Below are 15,050 nucleotides of genomic sequence, written 5' to 3'. Positions count from 1 at the left end.
CCTTCCTCAATGTCCTGGTTTTCCTAAAATCCTTTAGACGTTTCTATCTCAGCATGTTTAGGAGCACCAGCCTCGCAAAGTTGACAAAAAGTATAGGATTTAAGTGACTTGATCCAAACTTGAAAACTAAAATACGTCGTTGTCTGGTTGGAAATTTCGAGGGAACTTTCCGTTCCTTGCCAATCCCTGTTTCTCGCCACTGTAGCCCACTCAACTTTCAGCTCAAATTCCTTTCCTTTCCTCTGGGAAGAAACCATCAAAACGTGCGCCCCGAGGGCCACCCCTTTCCTTCCCACCTGAGCGCGGGGTGCTTCTAGTTCTCGAGGCTGCCGCCCGAGGGCGCGCGCTGCAGGTTTAGACTTGGTCTCCCCCGTCCTGCTCCTGCCCGGCCGCGCCGCGCCGCCCCCCGCGGGTCTTCCCTCCCCCCTCCCCTCGCGCCCGGCTCGGCGCGCCCGCCAGTTCAGTACCCTGCGGGAAGCCATCGAGGCAGGACGTCTGTCTGCACGACCCGCATCCGCGCCGCCGCGCCGCGTCGCGTGCTTCGCCTCGCGTTCCGTTCGCTGTCCGGTTCTGTGATCAAACAGTGTGCCGCCTCGCGAGGCGCCCACGGACTCGGGGACTCCCCTGTGAGTCAGTCAGTGTGAGTGTCTCTCCCGGCGGATTACCCTCTGGATTACCCTTTTGGATTACTTTGGATTTACTCGGGGAATGACCAATCCCCCGCGAGGCAGTGAAGTGAAAGTGCACAGTGGGCCAGAAGACCGGTGGAGGCGGCCAAAATTCTAGAAGCGTTTTGAGGTCCAGAGTCGCTAAGCAGGGCTCGAACCGAGCGTGTAACCCCACCAATGGGTTCCTCGTCCGGAGAGCAATCCATTGGTGGGGTCACACGCTCGGTTTGAGTCTAGTTTAGCGACCCTGCAGCTCGAAACGCGTCTCCACTCCACCGTCAGGGCCTCCAGGGCCTCCAGGGCGTGATGCCTCCCTGTGATCGGCCACCTGGCCGGGGCGATAATCCTCCCCACGGGGTGCGATAATGCTGCGCCGCAGATAGCGAGCCATCGATTCGTTAATCGTCCGTAAAGCGCTGGGCAGGCAGGAACCGAACCCACGACGGCTGCAGTCCACTGTAGGAAAATACAGTGCGCCTCCGCCCCGTCCCAGGGGCCGTCCGCTAGCGTGAGCCCTTGGAGACAACGTCCAGTAGGCAACCCTGCCCGCCGTGCCGCTCGGACGGGTTGAGACCTGTCCGAGGCGCGCTGGCGAGGCGGGGCGGGGCGTAGCGGGCTGCGTAGCGCGGCGGCAGGCGGTCACTTCAAAGATAGCTCGGCTTTCGCACTCCGCGCCGCCGAGTGTGGTGACTGCTGCGGCTCTACATTGTTGCCTCGTCTTGTCCACAGGTGCTCCCCGCGGCCAGCCTGGTGCCGCCTGCGACGACCGCCGGACGCGGCTCTGTGGATTTACCAGTGGAGTGATACGAAAAGAAAGTGCTTCGAGTGTAGTGCGCGTGCTGCCCCGGCCTGGATATACTCGTGGGCACCGCGGTGGTGTTAGTGCAAAGTGTTGTTGGTGTGAGTGTATTACCAGTGCACCGACGCATCGAGTCTCCTCGCCTGTGTTGGATCTAACCCTGTCGCCGCGGCGGCCACCAGCGTTTTCTTCACAAGGTGAGTGTCGCGGGTTCGAGTACCGCCGCCCCCTTCGATTTCCTCGTGTTTTTCTCGTTGCTTTGACGGCGCGTGCGTGCCGTGCGTGCTGGGACCGCGGCGGTCGCGTGCGTGCGCGCCGTAAGGTCCCTCCGCGGCGTCGCGGCCGCGGGGGGCGCGGAGTGGCTGGCTCATTCCGAGCGTTCTGTCTCTCTCGCACTCGCGGGGCGCGCCGTGGGCCCGTGGGGGTGCGAGCGAGACGGAGCACCGCCGTGTCGTGTGTTGTGTTCCGTTGCTGCACGCGCTGCACGCACGCGCTGGACGTGTCAACCTGCTGCATCTGGATCCGGTCCAACTTATGACGCGGCCCCGCCTCGCATCACGGCGAGGCACGCTGCAAAACGCAAAAACACACACCCTCAAAAAAAAACACCGTTTCCAGTTTTTTGCGGTGTACGCGGCGAGTGCATGGGCGGCAGAGGGAAGGAGCGGGGCTATGAAATTATGATTAAAATCGCTCAGCGCTAGGAAATGAAGCAAATGAATCAAAGTGGGGGGCGTTGCCGTGCCTCGGCGTGGCCAAGGGGAAACTTTTTGACGGTGTACTGCCGCGCGCCGCCGTGTCGCGAACCCACGTCGATGGCTGATGCTTGTATGCAAATGCCGCTTTCGGGACGTATTTATTGCGTTCGGCCTGGCCGGCACAGTGAGTGGATACAAACAACATGCCAGGTGTGTGTGTGTGTGTGTGTGTGTGTGTGTGTGTGTGTGTGTGTGTGGGTTTTTGTGGTGTTGTGTGGCGCGTGTGGGTGTGGTGTGTGTGTGTGTGCGTGTGTGGGGTTGTGTGTGTGGTTGGTGGCGTGCGTGGTGGTATGGGTGTGTGTGTGTGTGTGTGTGTGTGTGTGTGCGTGTGCGCGTGTGTCCGTGTGTGTGTGTGTGCGTTGCGGTGGGTCGTCGTGCTTTCTAACGCGGATGGTTCATCATTTGGGGCTGGTTCGGCTCCGTTCGGGTCACGACCGACGCGAAGCGCGTTAGGCCCGTTGTCCGTCAGGCCGGGCCGCGCCGCCCTGGACAGCTCTCCCGCCTGGAGTCGCCCGGAGTCCAGCGCGGTCTGGAGGCTCCGGTCGCTGGACGGGATGCCTGAGGCGCCTACAGCCTTGCCTCCAGCGCCTCCAGCGGGCCGCGGCGGTGACAGCGGGGCTGGTTCCTCCGCGACGCGACGCGCTTGACCGGCTTGACCCCCGACGCCATGACGGACCTGTTCGTGGACCACAGGCAAAGCCTGCAACCGGCTGCACCTTTCAAAAAAAATCAACAAAAAACGGCAGTTTGTTGTTGTAACACGATGCAAATACGAAAGTGCAGTTTCCCGTGTCCGCGCCTCGGACTTTTACTCGACGTGAAAGTGACCCCGGGCGTGCGGTGTGTCACGCGGAATCGAAAATCACTCACTCACTCACACACTGGCGTGCACGCAGGCGCTTGCCTGCCCGCATGGTGTACGCACGAGGCGCATAGTGCACGGCATTCCTGGCGAAAGTGGAAGTGACGCGGAACGGCGACCGGTTTGCCGGTCCTGGAGAACACGCTGCAGTCCGTCATGCAGGCCGTGATGGCCGTGATGGCCGTGATGCGGGCGCCGTGCCGGGGGACGCCCTGTGCGCCGCGAGCGCGCCCGGCGAGGATTTGATTTAAGCCCCGCCGGCTACTAACCGGGCTGGCTGGCTGGCTGGCGGGGCGACATGGCGGGGCGACATGGCGGGACGCCCTGCAGGCAGCCGGCTGCCCGTCCCATTGAATGTATCGCCGCTTGTCCGCTCGACAGGTGGTCATTGTTTTCGGGAGTCGTCGCCGCGTCGCCGAGTGGGCCGGACGACGGGTACCGGGGCCGGCCGCGTCCCCGGGGGCCTCCACGACGGCGTCCTCCACGCCCGCCGCCCCGCCGCCCCGCCCCGGACGGCGGAATGATTAGTGGATGTCATTTGGACGTCGGAATGCGTCGCGTGTGTGTGCGTCTGGGTGCGCGTGTGTGTCTGGCCTCATGCTGTGGGTGTTGTCGTCCGCCGTGATCAGACCGGACTACCGCCCCACTGAAAGACCTGACTCAAAAAACCCATAAATAAACGGTGATCGGGAGTTGAATAATTCGGTAAATAAAACCGTGCGACGAAAATTTTGTCCGCTCCTGTCTCGTCTCGGGCGTGCACCTTGGCGTCGTGGCTTCGATACGCGGCAAGGCTTCGTCGGGGCCACCCCTACGGTGGAAGTAAGGGTCTCTCTGTGTGTGTGTGTGTGTGTGCGCGCGAGGGGGAGTGAGCGAGAGATCGAACAAAAGACCTCTCCCTTTCCCTCTTGGTCGCCGGGTCGGGCCCGTCGGGGCATAGGGGCGCTCAGCACAATGTGGTATGTGCTAAGAGCAGGCCGCCAGTTAGGCAACCGCTCGTGCATTCAAAAGGCCTTGAATAGTGTGTGTGTGTGCGTGCGTGCGTGCGTGTGTGGGTGTGTGTTTGTAGTGGCGATCAGTTGCCTGTCGACGGAGTGGAGGGTCCCCGGGGCGGGCCGTGGGGCCGTGGGGGCCGTGGGGGCCGTGGGGCCGAGTGGCGATCGAAAGCTCACCGGATGGCCCGGTGTATGCCGTCCATAATCCCTTGCTTCGTCCTTCGGCCCCACGGGAAGGGGGCAAGGAAGACGACAAAAATAAAACGGAGGAGGTTAAGGACGGGACCGGCATGTCCTGCCGCGGATAGGCAACCCTGCGCCACCTGAGGCACAGGCACGCAAGCGGGGCCGTGAAAGCGAGAGGCGGCGGGGCCGGCGGGGCCTACACTCGACAAAGCCGGAAGGAAAGGAATCGGAATAAATAATGACAAGCCGTCCTTGCCTTTTCGTCGCTGTCTCTCTCGCGCTCCAGGGGCTGCCCGCGGGCGCGAGAGAGACAGCGGCGAGGTTCTGTTCGGGGGCAGCCTGCAGGGGCCGTCGGCCAGGGGGAGGGCTTAGAGGAGGGCCTGCTTCGCCTTGGCCGTGACTTGAGGTGCGTGCCGCGGTGCCGCGCCGTGCAGGCCTTGCAGTGCGGTCTGTTGGTCGGCTATCGATCTGGGAGGGCGGGAGGGCACGGGTCAGACCACGCGCAGCGACGCAACGCAAAGAGGGTGTAGAGGGGCCCTACTACCTGGTGCCCGCACTGTTCTAGCCGCACCGCGCTCTGTCTCTCTCGCACTCGTGGGGCGTTGCGGCGTGCGAGAGAGAGAGAGAGAGAGAGAGAGAGAGAGAGAGAGAGAGAGAGAGAGAGAGAGAGAGAGAGAGAGAGAGAGAGAGAGAATGGTCTGGCCACGCCCCCTGGGTGGCGGCAGTGGCGGCAGTGGCGGCACAGCCACGGCACTGCCAAGCCGAGGCGCGCCCGTGATGTGTCATTAGCACGATAGCGCCCTTTTCCTTCTGAATGACGACGATGACGATGATGCTTTTGAGGCGCGGCGGCGCGGCGGCCGCCTCCACGACGCGGGGGTGGCGGAGGCCGTTTGATAAGGTGGCGCCGCCTCCGGCCCGTCCCCGGCCTGCCCCCGGCCCGCCCCCGGTCAAAGGACGCGCCTAAAGCTGTCCTTTTGAAGGGCGCGGGCGTTTACTTCCACCATGTCCTGTAGAGATGGGACCCGCTGCTCTTGGGATAGGACGACCGGGCGGCTTGAGTGTGTACTGTACACACACGCACGCACACACACGCACGCGTGGCGTTTGGTATGTCTGTCGGTGTGCGCTTGGGACTTATTGGAACACGGTCGTCGTCGTGGTGGAAGCTGAAAGCCTGCCTGTGAGTCATTGAAATATCCGTCGGCCCCGCTGGCGGACGGACACGGACAGACAGACAGACGGGCAGGGAGACAGGTGGCTCGCTCCAATGGACAACGGCCTCCTCTGTGCCACTCTCGCTTTGGTTTCGCACTTCCGCTGCCCCACCACGCCCCGCCCCGCCCCGCCCCGCCCCGCCACGCCACGCCCCCCCGCGCCTCGGCGCCTCTCCGTCGGGCCGTCACCAGGCGTCGCCGTCGCGGTGCTGCTTGCTCAGGGCGTCGCGGCGCGTCGCGTTGCAGCGTCGTCCGGGAATAGCTCGCCAACTTTGTCGGGGGCGTCGCGGCAAGCGTCGCGGCGTCCTGGAGCGCGTTTTTGCGGCGCGGCGTTTAACGGCGCGCGTCCTCGTCGTCCTCCTCGTCGTCCTCCTCGTCCGCTGCAGTACTTCCGGTTTAATTCGTCTAATTGCCGGGGCGCGGGGGGCGAGGCGGGGCGAGGCGGGGCGAGGCGGGGCGAGGCGGGGCGAGGCGGGGCGAGGCGGGGCGAGGCACTGTCGCACCTGAAGCGGCAGAGCGGCGCGGTGCCCCGCGGTGTGGGAGCGCCGCACCTGGCTGCCGCCCCGCCGCGCCCCGCTGCTGGCGCTGCTGCAGGGCCAAAGGGAAAAGCTCGGGGCCACCGGGGATCGAACCCAAGACCCAGTGAGACTGGCGCTCGTGGGGGTGACGCGGCGTGGGCACTGCGCCACGGACAGGCGGAAGAAAGGGGGGGGGGGGAAGCTAGTTGGCGGCCCTTTGGTCCCGCGCCACCGCCCCGCCGTGCATGCAAAAAGGTCCCCACAGCGCGTGTTAGCCCTCAATAAAAAGCAGCCCGGATCCCCTGGCCGGGCCTGGCAGCGGGGGGCGCAAGGGCAGTACAGTATTTACTCTGTGTGTGTGTGTTGTGTGTGTGTGTGTGTGTGTGTGTGTGTGCGCGCCTGCATGTGCGCCCCCAAGGGCCGTGTGTTGGCCCCCGCGGCCTACGTGACACTGTTGCTGTTGTCCACGCAGCTGCCCTGCCTCGGCGCGCCCTTGCTGGAAGGTGCGTGCGTTTTGCGGCCCGTCGCTCTCTCTCTCTCTCTCTCTCTCTCTCCTCCCACACACACACACACTCACACACCCGCTGATGCGAATAATAGCACGGGAGCGACATTTTGCGGTGAACTTAGCGTGGCGCGGCATTGTGCTCGCATTGTGTGTTTGGGGCCACCGCCTCTGTGTCGGTCTGTCTGTCTGTCCGTCCGTCCGTCCGCCCGCCCGCCGCGTGCTGCATTCATGCAATCAGGCCGCGCGCAATATTCTCAAACGTGTCAATCAGCGCAACTTTCATGCGGCGCGCGAGGCGTTTCGTGGCTGTCTACTTCGTTATTGTGCACGCCGCCCCGCGCCGCCCCACGCCACACCGCGGCGCGCCCCGTCTCTGTCGCACCCACGGGGGCGGCACGTCACTGTAGGGGTGCGAGGGAGACAGGGCGCTTTGAAACTGGGACGTGCAGCACGCGTTGCCGCGCGGCCCTGGAGGTAATGCCGTCATTTTATTTTTCCAGTGCGCTTGTCTTGTACGTTCGGTTGCGTTGCCTTGGCGTTGCCGAGTGGCGTGGCTTGGCGCGGCGCGGCCCGTCTGCTCGGCGGTGATATTCGATCCGTCTGGATCTGCATCTGCGCTGCGCCGCCGCTTTTGTCTCCTGGGAGATCCGATTGATATCTCGGCGGTAAAAAGACTAAGAGGACGACGGGCCGGCCGGACGCATACGGCTGTTGTGCGGAGCGGTGCCGCTCGCTGTGCTCTCGTCGAGTTTATTTAATTTTGACCGCCGAAGCGGTCTTTTGTCTCCCGACGGCCGAGGGGCGGATGCAGCCCGGAGACGAATTGCATGCGGAGGGGCCGGGCCGAGCCGAGCCGAGCCGAGCCGAGCCGAGGCGGTGTAGTGCGTTAGCGCGGCGGAGCGTGCTGAGATAGGGGTCTGGCGCAGGGCCCCGCCCCGGCCCCGCTCCCCCGCGAGGGGCACCCTGATAGGTTTGCCCGGAGACAAATCGCAATAGTTTGTATGTGGGAATCGGCTCTGCTCGGCCTCGGCTTCCCATTCGGCCATTCGGCACCCCGGACGGCCCGCCACTGTAAGGCCACCGGGCCTGAGATTCCCGCGGCCCGATATGAACGCTTTATTGAGGGGAAAAGTTGGACTTGGCCACTGTGCGGAGCGTTTTGCCCAGCACCGTTGATGCATCGACCCGATAGGCCAGTCATTCGCGCCGAAAGCTTTTCGCCGGCCGTGGCCACGGCGGACCCTGGCCTGCCCCACGGCCAATCAATGGGCAGCGATGAGCTGCGTGTGCTGCATTTGCATCCCGCGACACGCCAGAGTGTCGTCTCTCTCGCGCACCCTGCGGCGTTCCCGTGAGTGCGAGCGAGACGGAGCGTCAGGGCCGCCGAGGCGCGGCCGAGACGCGAGTAAAACGAGGACAGCGAATGAAATTGATACCCGCGCGGAATGCCGGCTCCGCGTCGTCGCGCCGTCTCTTTCAATTTTATATTCCGACTTTTTATTTCTGATGAGCACCGCGAGACGCGTGGTGTCGTCCTTTATTTTGTTTTCTGCGGTGTGATTAGTTTTATTCCGCGTTTGTCTGTGTGTGTATCTGCGTGTCTGTCTGTCTGCCTGTCTGTCTGCCTGTCTGTCTGTCTGACTGACTGACTCTGTGTATGTACTGTGTTTCCCTGGCCTACCGACCCATGCCGTGATATCGAATAATGCGTTCGGTTTGTCTCTCCGCATTTGCGATTATGGCGCGACACCACGACATGCAGAGGCCGCCCAGCGCGACGCACATGCGCGCGTGCAACGCGCAGACAGACAGACAGACAGACAGACAGACAGACAGACAGACGGACAGACGGCGCTGTAAGATGATATCGACTGGGCGTAATCGCGTATTTACTGCCCTTCGCATTCTTGCTTCGTAATTCGAGCGCGTCGTGGAGGAATCGGCTCTCTCTCTCTCCCTCTCTGTCACTGCGGTGGCACGGTTATGCCCCGATGGTTCTTTTCTTGGAATGGTAAATTTTATCCATTTACACCACTTTTGGCGGCTTTTGCGGTGTGCGCGACGAGCGACTGCTGGGCGGCGTGCGGCGGTCGGTGCATGACGCATCCATGGGCGCATCTCTCGGGCGGCGATGGCGACGCCGGCGAGGCTGTCGTTGCGAGCGATAGCGGTAAACAAACAGACGAATACGAGTCGGGCTCGGAAAGGCGCGCGGTGTGGTGTGTTTGTAATCTCGTTTCTGGGAAAGGCGAGTCGCCTAAATAAAAGGGGTGGTCGCCGATAAGCGCGACTTCCTGGCAGCAGTGCAGGGTGTCATTCCGTCTGTCTGTCTGTCTGTCTGTCTGTCTGTCTGTCTGTCTGTCTGTCTGTCTGTCTGTCTGTCTGTCTGTCTGTCTGTCTGTCTGTCTGTCTGTCTGTCTGTCTGTCTGTCTGTCCGTCCGTCTGTCTGCGCGTCTGAGGGGCTGACCTCTGCTGCTGCCCAAGTGGCTGAGTGTCCTCCACTTGTAATGCAGTTATCAATGAAGTAACGACCCTCGGAGAGAGAGAGATAGAGAGAGAAAGCGGGAGAGCAGCAGCGAGTGAGTGAGAGAGAGCGATAGCGGCGAAAAATACACTTGAGCAGCGCTGCTGCAGTGTGGCGGCTGTGAAAAGGGCTTAGCTCTTCGAACACACACACACAGACACACACACACACACACACACACAGTCACGCACACGCATGCATACTGATAAAGGACAAGGGGGAAGGGGGTCGACGGAAAGTCATCAAATAAAAATGTGAACGGCCGGTTATCGGTCAGAGAGCAAAGAGGAAAATGGAGGGGGGGACGCTAGTCGGTCGTGCACTGCATTGAATTGGCTGTGTGTGTGTGTGTGTGTGTGTGTGTGTGGTGTGTGTGTGTGTGTGTGTGTGTGTGTGTGTGTGTGTGTGTGTGTGTGTGTGTGTGTGTGTGTCCGTGCCCAGACATGCAGGAAGCGGCTTTCATGGTGCCGGCCGGCCCTGCAGGCGCTGCGCTGCAGCTGGAGCGTTACAGTGTACCCGAAGGGCCTGAAGGGTCCGAAGAAAGGGCTGGGTGCTGGCGGCCTTTCCCTTGATCGGCCGGCAGTGTAGCGGCGTAGCCGCACAGTGGGCCAGATGACCGGCGCAGGCGGCTGAAACTCCAGACGCGTTTTGAGCTCCAGAGTCGCTGAACAGGACTCCGAACCTAACGTGTGACCCCACCAACGGATTTCTCTTTCGGAGGGCAATCCATTGGTGGGGTCACACGTTCGGTTGGAGCCCTGTTTAGCGACTCTGGAGCTCAAAAGGCGTCCGGGATTTTGACCGCCTCCACCGGGCTTCTGGCCCACTGCAGGGCGCAGCCAATCCCTCGGGCCCGGCCGGGTCCCTGCGCAGGCTTGGGTGCCGGTGGCGCGTGTCGCGAGGGTGGCGCTGCAAAGCCAAAGGCAAAGCCAAGGCGAGGCCTGCCAAGCCAAGGGCGTGTTAATTGTAAAGACATGTTCCTCGAGGCAGTGCGGCGCGGCGCGCGGACCGCGGCGCTGCAGTCGGATTGGCGAACGGCGCGGGGTTACTACTTGGGGTCGCAGACCATTAGCGCGATTGCAGGCCCAACCCCCTGCCTGCCGGTCTGTCTGTCTGCTGTCTGTCTGTCTGTCCGTCCGCGCAGAGAGCCTGGGCCCAACCTAATGGCCCACAAGCTCCTTGAAGCCCTTTCAAGCCCTTTCTTTAGTCGGCCTCTCTCCTCCCTGTGGACGGGGCATTACAGCAGCGCTGCCTGCATGGTTTCGGCCCATGTGGGTCACACACACACACACACACACACACACAGACGGGCTCACGTACGAGCCGAAATGGAATACAAGGGTTGAAAGGTTAACGAGACGGCGGCGGCACTGCAAGCCTTGATGAAATTGCTGGAAATCTCCTTGACAACCGTTACACTCTCAAAGTGGTGCGGGCATTTCCGCGCCGCGAGAGGGATATTATTTCGACGAGACAAAGTTGCACTGGTGAATTCGGCAGCGCTGCGGCGTTGCGATGGTCTGGTGGGGCGCGGGGGGAGGCAAGACGCCGAGCTTGGGGGCGTTCGGGACATCGGGGACGTCTGGGGGAGGAGGGCCTTCACCACCAGCAGGGCCGGCGGGCCGGGGGACTCTTATTGGGTTATTGGAGCCTTGTGAGAGAGCTAACAAGTGCGAGGTATCGTCACCCTCGCGAACAAGGCCGGCGCCGTGGCGCCGCTGACACGTGTGGCGAGAGAGAGACAGACAGCGAGCGACAGAAGGACAGACAATGGTCCGTTTCCGCGACGCTGGCTCGGACAGTGGATGGACTGCGCCGTGTCGCCACACCCTTGTCCACGCCGTTTTTACACGTTTCCGATGCCCGCGCTGATAAGGAAGTGGGACACACTCACTCACCCTCTCTCTCTCTCTCTTACACCGCGGCAGTTGGCACCGGTGGGGTTGGATGGCAGGGGGTTGAAGAAAAGTGGAGAGCAGCGGCTCAGCTTTCTCGACAACTGCCGCTGGTCTTTTGTTGCCGTGGCCTTGGTCACCCCGTTCTCGCCGCGCGCAGCCTCGCGCCACGCCGCCGCCATGCAGTGCACCGCGATGCACTTCGAGGCCGTCTGTGCGCGCTCTCGGTGCGCGCGGCGCCGATCGACTCGAGGTGTATTCCTGGCCGGCCTCCGCGCACCGTTTGGTATTTTATAAGGATTCAGGAGAGTGGCGGTGAGCTAGCGGCGCGGCCGAGGGACAGCCGGCAAGGGGTGGCCGCGCTGCCACCGTATCGCGCCGGCATCGGATTTCCCGGCCGAACAAAAACACGAGCGGTGCGTCGTCGTCATCCTGGCGGTCCTGGGCGGTCCTGGCTGGCGGGGTGCATCGCGGCGAGGAGATGAGGCCGCCGAGATTGCCGGGGACACAATGGGGTGCGCGCCGTGCGTCCCGCGGCTGCTCTTGGAGGCCCTCGACGTCGTCGGCGAACCCACTCGCGGCCTTCCGGACTGCACGCGGAGCGAGGCGGAGTGTCGCTGCGGTGTCCTCGCCGCCTCCCCCGGCCTATCCGGCGCGCCTCGCGGGACGCGCAGGACGACGGCGCGGCTCTGCATGCCATTAGTCCCCCCTTAATTAATATGTTGGCTGCGTGCTTGACAGATTTGATGCTATCTGATGTGGGGGCGAGCCGGGCAGGCGGGGCGGGGCGGGGCGGGGCGGGGCATGCCAATGAGCTGCAGCCTGGCGGCGCGTTTGTCCATTGAGGCGGTCACGCACTGCGCGACGTCCCCGACGACGTCTCCGTCGCACCGTCGCGGCGCGGCCCGTGGGTGCGAGAGAGAGCGACCGGCGGCCCGCGGATGTCCTTCTTGGTTAGGACGCGACGACGCCGCGACGAGTGTGCTAACGCCGCTAACTCGCGAGGCGGGGACCGGGTTGGCGCACTGCTAGTCCTGCTGGTGCACTCTAGTCTCTCGCAGGCCAGCCGACTGGTTCCGAGAGTCTCGCTGTCTCTCTCGCCCATACACGGGACGCCCCCTGAGTGCGAGAGAGACAGAGCGAGGCTCTGGGAATGAGTCTCCAGGGCAGGCCAGGGCCGAGCGACTGACCCCCATTTGTAGAACACTCGGGTTATTGATAAGCAGCTGCCATTCTTATTAATGGGTCGGCGACGCGATATTGTGCGTTTTCGTTTTATTTTTGAGTTATCATCGGGCTGGCCGGGAGGGAAGGCTGCTTGGATGCCATTAGCATAAATCATAGGAAGGATGGTTTTTGAATACGATGAGAGCCCCTTACGAGCGCAGCATGTGGCACAGTGTTGTGTCTGCCCCCACGGTGCCCCACAGTGCCCCACGGCCGTGCGAACCACGTGTGGAAGGTTTGTTTGTGTGTATTTGTCAAGAGAAGTGTGTTTGAGCTGGAAAGCACCGGCCGTCTCCAGGAAGTGTGCAAGTGTGTGTGTGTGTGCGCGCGTTAGTGGCGGTTTGTTTGTCCTTGACTCATTCCAGCCGTTCGAGTATTTACCCGCGTGAGCGAAGTGGGCGTTTTGTGCAATGGTGCCTTGCTCGTGCTGTGGAAAATGATCGCTAAACCCGACTGTTGTTTCTGTTTGCAGGTACGTCTAGCGTGCCCATCCACGCGTCGACAGTTTGCAGTCGCTATTGCGAGTAAGTCCTAGGCGTTTAGGCTTTGATTAATTATTTTAAACATTTTGTTTGCTGTTTTATTTTTTAAGTCTTTTGTTTTTGTTGCCAATTCGCGAACCGTGCCGTGCCCGTCCGTTCGCTTCCCCCCTAGCGACAGGTGAACCTGAGCGGCAACGATTAGTCAAGGCAGCGACTGTAGCCGAATTGCAACGAGTGATCGAGCCGCGTGCGTGTGTGTGTGTGCGTGAGTGTGTGAGTGTGTGTTTGTGCGTGTGTGTGTGTGTGCGTGTGTGCATTGTGCATGCGCTTGCGTGTGTGTGTGTGTGCGCGGAAAAGCGAGGAATGCCCGTGACCCCCCGCTGGTTCGCTCATTAGTGAAGGAGGGCACGGGGTGAGGGGAGGGGGGCGGCAGATGTTGGCGACACTGCGCCGGAAGTTGATGCACGAGGCTGGCAGGCCCGGCCAGGTGGGGGAACGACATCCACCCCAAAAGGGGTCTCATTGTACGCTGCGTGCGTGTGTGTGTGTGTGAGCGTGCGCGTGCATGCGAGTTGGTAAATCTCTGTTTGTGTACGAGCCGGCGGCAGGGAAGGGGGTCGCCGTCGTGGCCCCGCCGGCCCCGCCCCACGCGTCATAGTTTTGCATGCGGAGGCCTCCTTCTTGGTGCTCTTCTTCTCTTGCCGCGCCACGCCTCGCCGCGCCCCAGTCCGACTCATCTACATACCATTTGGCGGTGGTGGCGCCTCGGCCGGCCAGGTCAGCCGGGGGTAATCATCATTAGTCTTAGTCCAGTGTGTCATGTCGCTGTTTAATTGTTGCCCGTAACAGTGCGCTTATTCTCCGCCCCTCTCGCTGTGGTGCACCCAGCGCGGGGGTGCGAGAGAGACAGAGCGCCGTTCGGAATGGGTCCGCCGGGTCTTGGCCAAGCTGAACCAACGTTGTGGAATCCTTTGCCGTGCTGAAGTCGCCCCCACCCCTCTCTTTGCGATTCGCGCTGGCTCTGGCGGCTCTGGCTCGCTGGCCGGCCGGCCGGCTGCGCTCTGAAATGGGCAATGCCCCCATATGGCGAGCGGGCGGCGCGCGGCCGGCGCACGCGTCGCGGCGAGGCTGGGGGCGTATGAATAGGTATGAGCGCGGCCGTGGCGTTGGTGTGCGCTGCCGGCGCTGCCGCACCAGCCAAATAAACTTATAAATATCCGGGCGCGTCTGCGAGGCTGCGAGGCGAAAGGGAAAGGGCTGTGTGTCCAGTGTAGGGGCAGCCCCCCCTTTTTCGACAATGCAAAACGCGCCCCAATTAGTCCCTGATGCGGGCGGCCCTCGCGTGATTTATAAAGCAAGTCACAGTCGCGGAGGAAGCAGTGGGCCACAAGGGCTTTTATTTAGAGCGTACACGCTTTTTCAATTCACTCTTTTTAAAAATTTTTATTTTTAATTTGTTTTTGTTCGCGTGGGCGTGATTTATTTTGGCGGTGGCGCGGCGGCGTGCGCGGAGATAGTGTTGTGGGGCAAACATCACGTGCGGCGCGCAGTCGATGACGCCTCTCGTCGTTTTGTCGCTCTGTCTCTCTCGCACCTTTGCGGGACGCCCCATGAGCGCGAGAGAGACAGAGCGAGACTCTCGGAATCCGTGTGCCGGGCCGTGCCGCGCACGCCAGTGCGACGCCGTGCTCACGCCGGCCGCCGGGGCGTCGCGGGACGTGCCTCTGGGAGCCGCGACCACGCCACGCCCCGCCACGCCCCGCCACGCCCCGCCACGCCCCGCCACGCCCCGCCACGCCCCGCCACGCCCCGCCACGCCGCGATCGTAAGTTGACTTTCTCCAATAAAGTGGCGAGGGGAAAAAAATAACGCGCCGCGCCGCCGCACACCAAGCACCGAAATTTTGTGGCTGTACCGTTCGCCCCCTCCTCGCCGCCCCCTTGCCCTTACGCTCACGCCGCCCCCGCCGCCCCCGCCTCGCTATCGCGCGGCCAGGAAGCCGTCAATGTCGATCCGGCCGGAAGCTGGCGTCGCCACGATGTTCATTTGTCTCCATTTTGGAGCCGCGCCCCGCCCCGCCCCGCCCCGCCCCGCCCCGGGCGGCGTCATGTTCGACAGGTACACGGTACCCCCGGGGCCCGGTCTGTCTGTCTAAGGCTTTTATTGTTTATTTGGCGCTCCTTCCTGGGTATGACGGCGCGTGCGGGGCGTGCGGGACTTCCGCCCTCTGCGCGTGTGTGAGTGAGGAAGGACGACGGTGCGTAGGTGTGAATGGACTTTACCGCAGGCTGCGTGGCTTGCCCGGTTTGGCGGGTTTTCGTACCGACTCCCTTGCAACGATCACCACGCGAAATGTGGTGCTGTTGGCGTGTAAACGGCAGCAAGTCACCGCCAGTGTGGCAGACGGTCAA

General features: G+C 62.5%; 1 protein-coding gene across 2 annotated transcripts in view; it reads left to right on the top strand.

Annotated features, from left to right (window-relative positions):
• The first annotated feature begins 479 nt into the window (after window positions 1-479).
• The window catches only part of LOC117640252 (discoidin domain-containing receptor 2-like), a 126,023-nt gene continuing 111,452 nt past the window's right edge, over window positions 480-15,050 (top strand). For both annotated transcript variants that reach the window (XM_034376589.1, XM_034376588.1), the window contains exons 1-2: window positions 480-640; window positions 1,398-1,664. The gene's annotated coding sequence lies outside the window, so the exon portion shown is untranslated. The remainder of the gene's footprint in view (window positions 641-1,397; window positions 1,665-15,050) is intronic.

This window comes from Thrips palmi, unplaced genomic scaffold (assembly GCF_012932325.1).
Source record: "Thrips palmi isolate BJ-2018 unplaced genomic scaffold, TpBJ-2018v1 HiC_scaffold_12, whole genome shotgun sequence".
Classification (NCBI taxonomy): domain Eukaryota; kingdom Metazoa; phylum Arthropoda; class Insecta; order Thysanoptera; family Thripidae; genus Thrips; species Thrips palmi.
The sequence above is the reverse complement of the archived record's forward strand: the minus strand, read 5'-3'. Positions and strand labels throughout refer to the sequence as shown.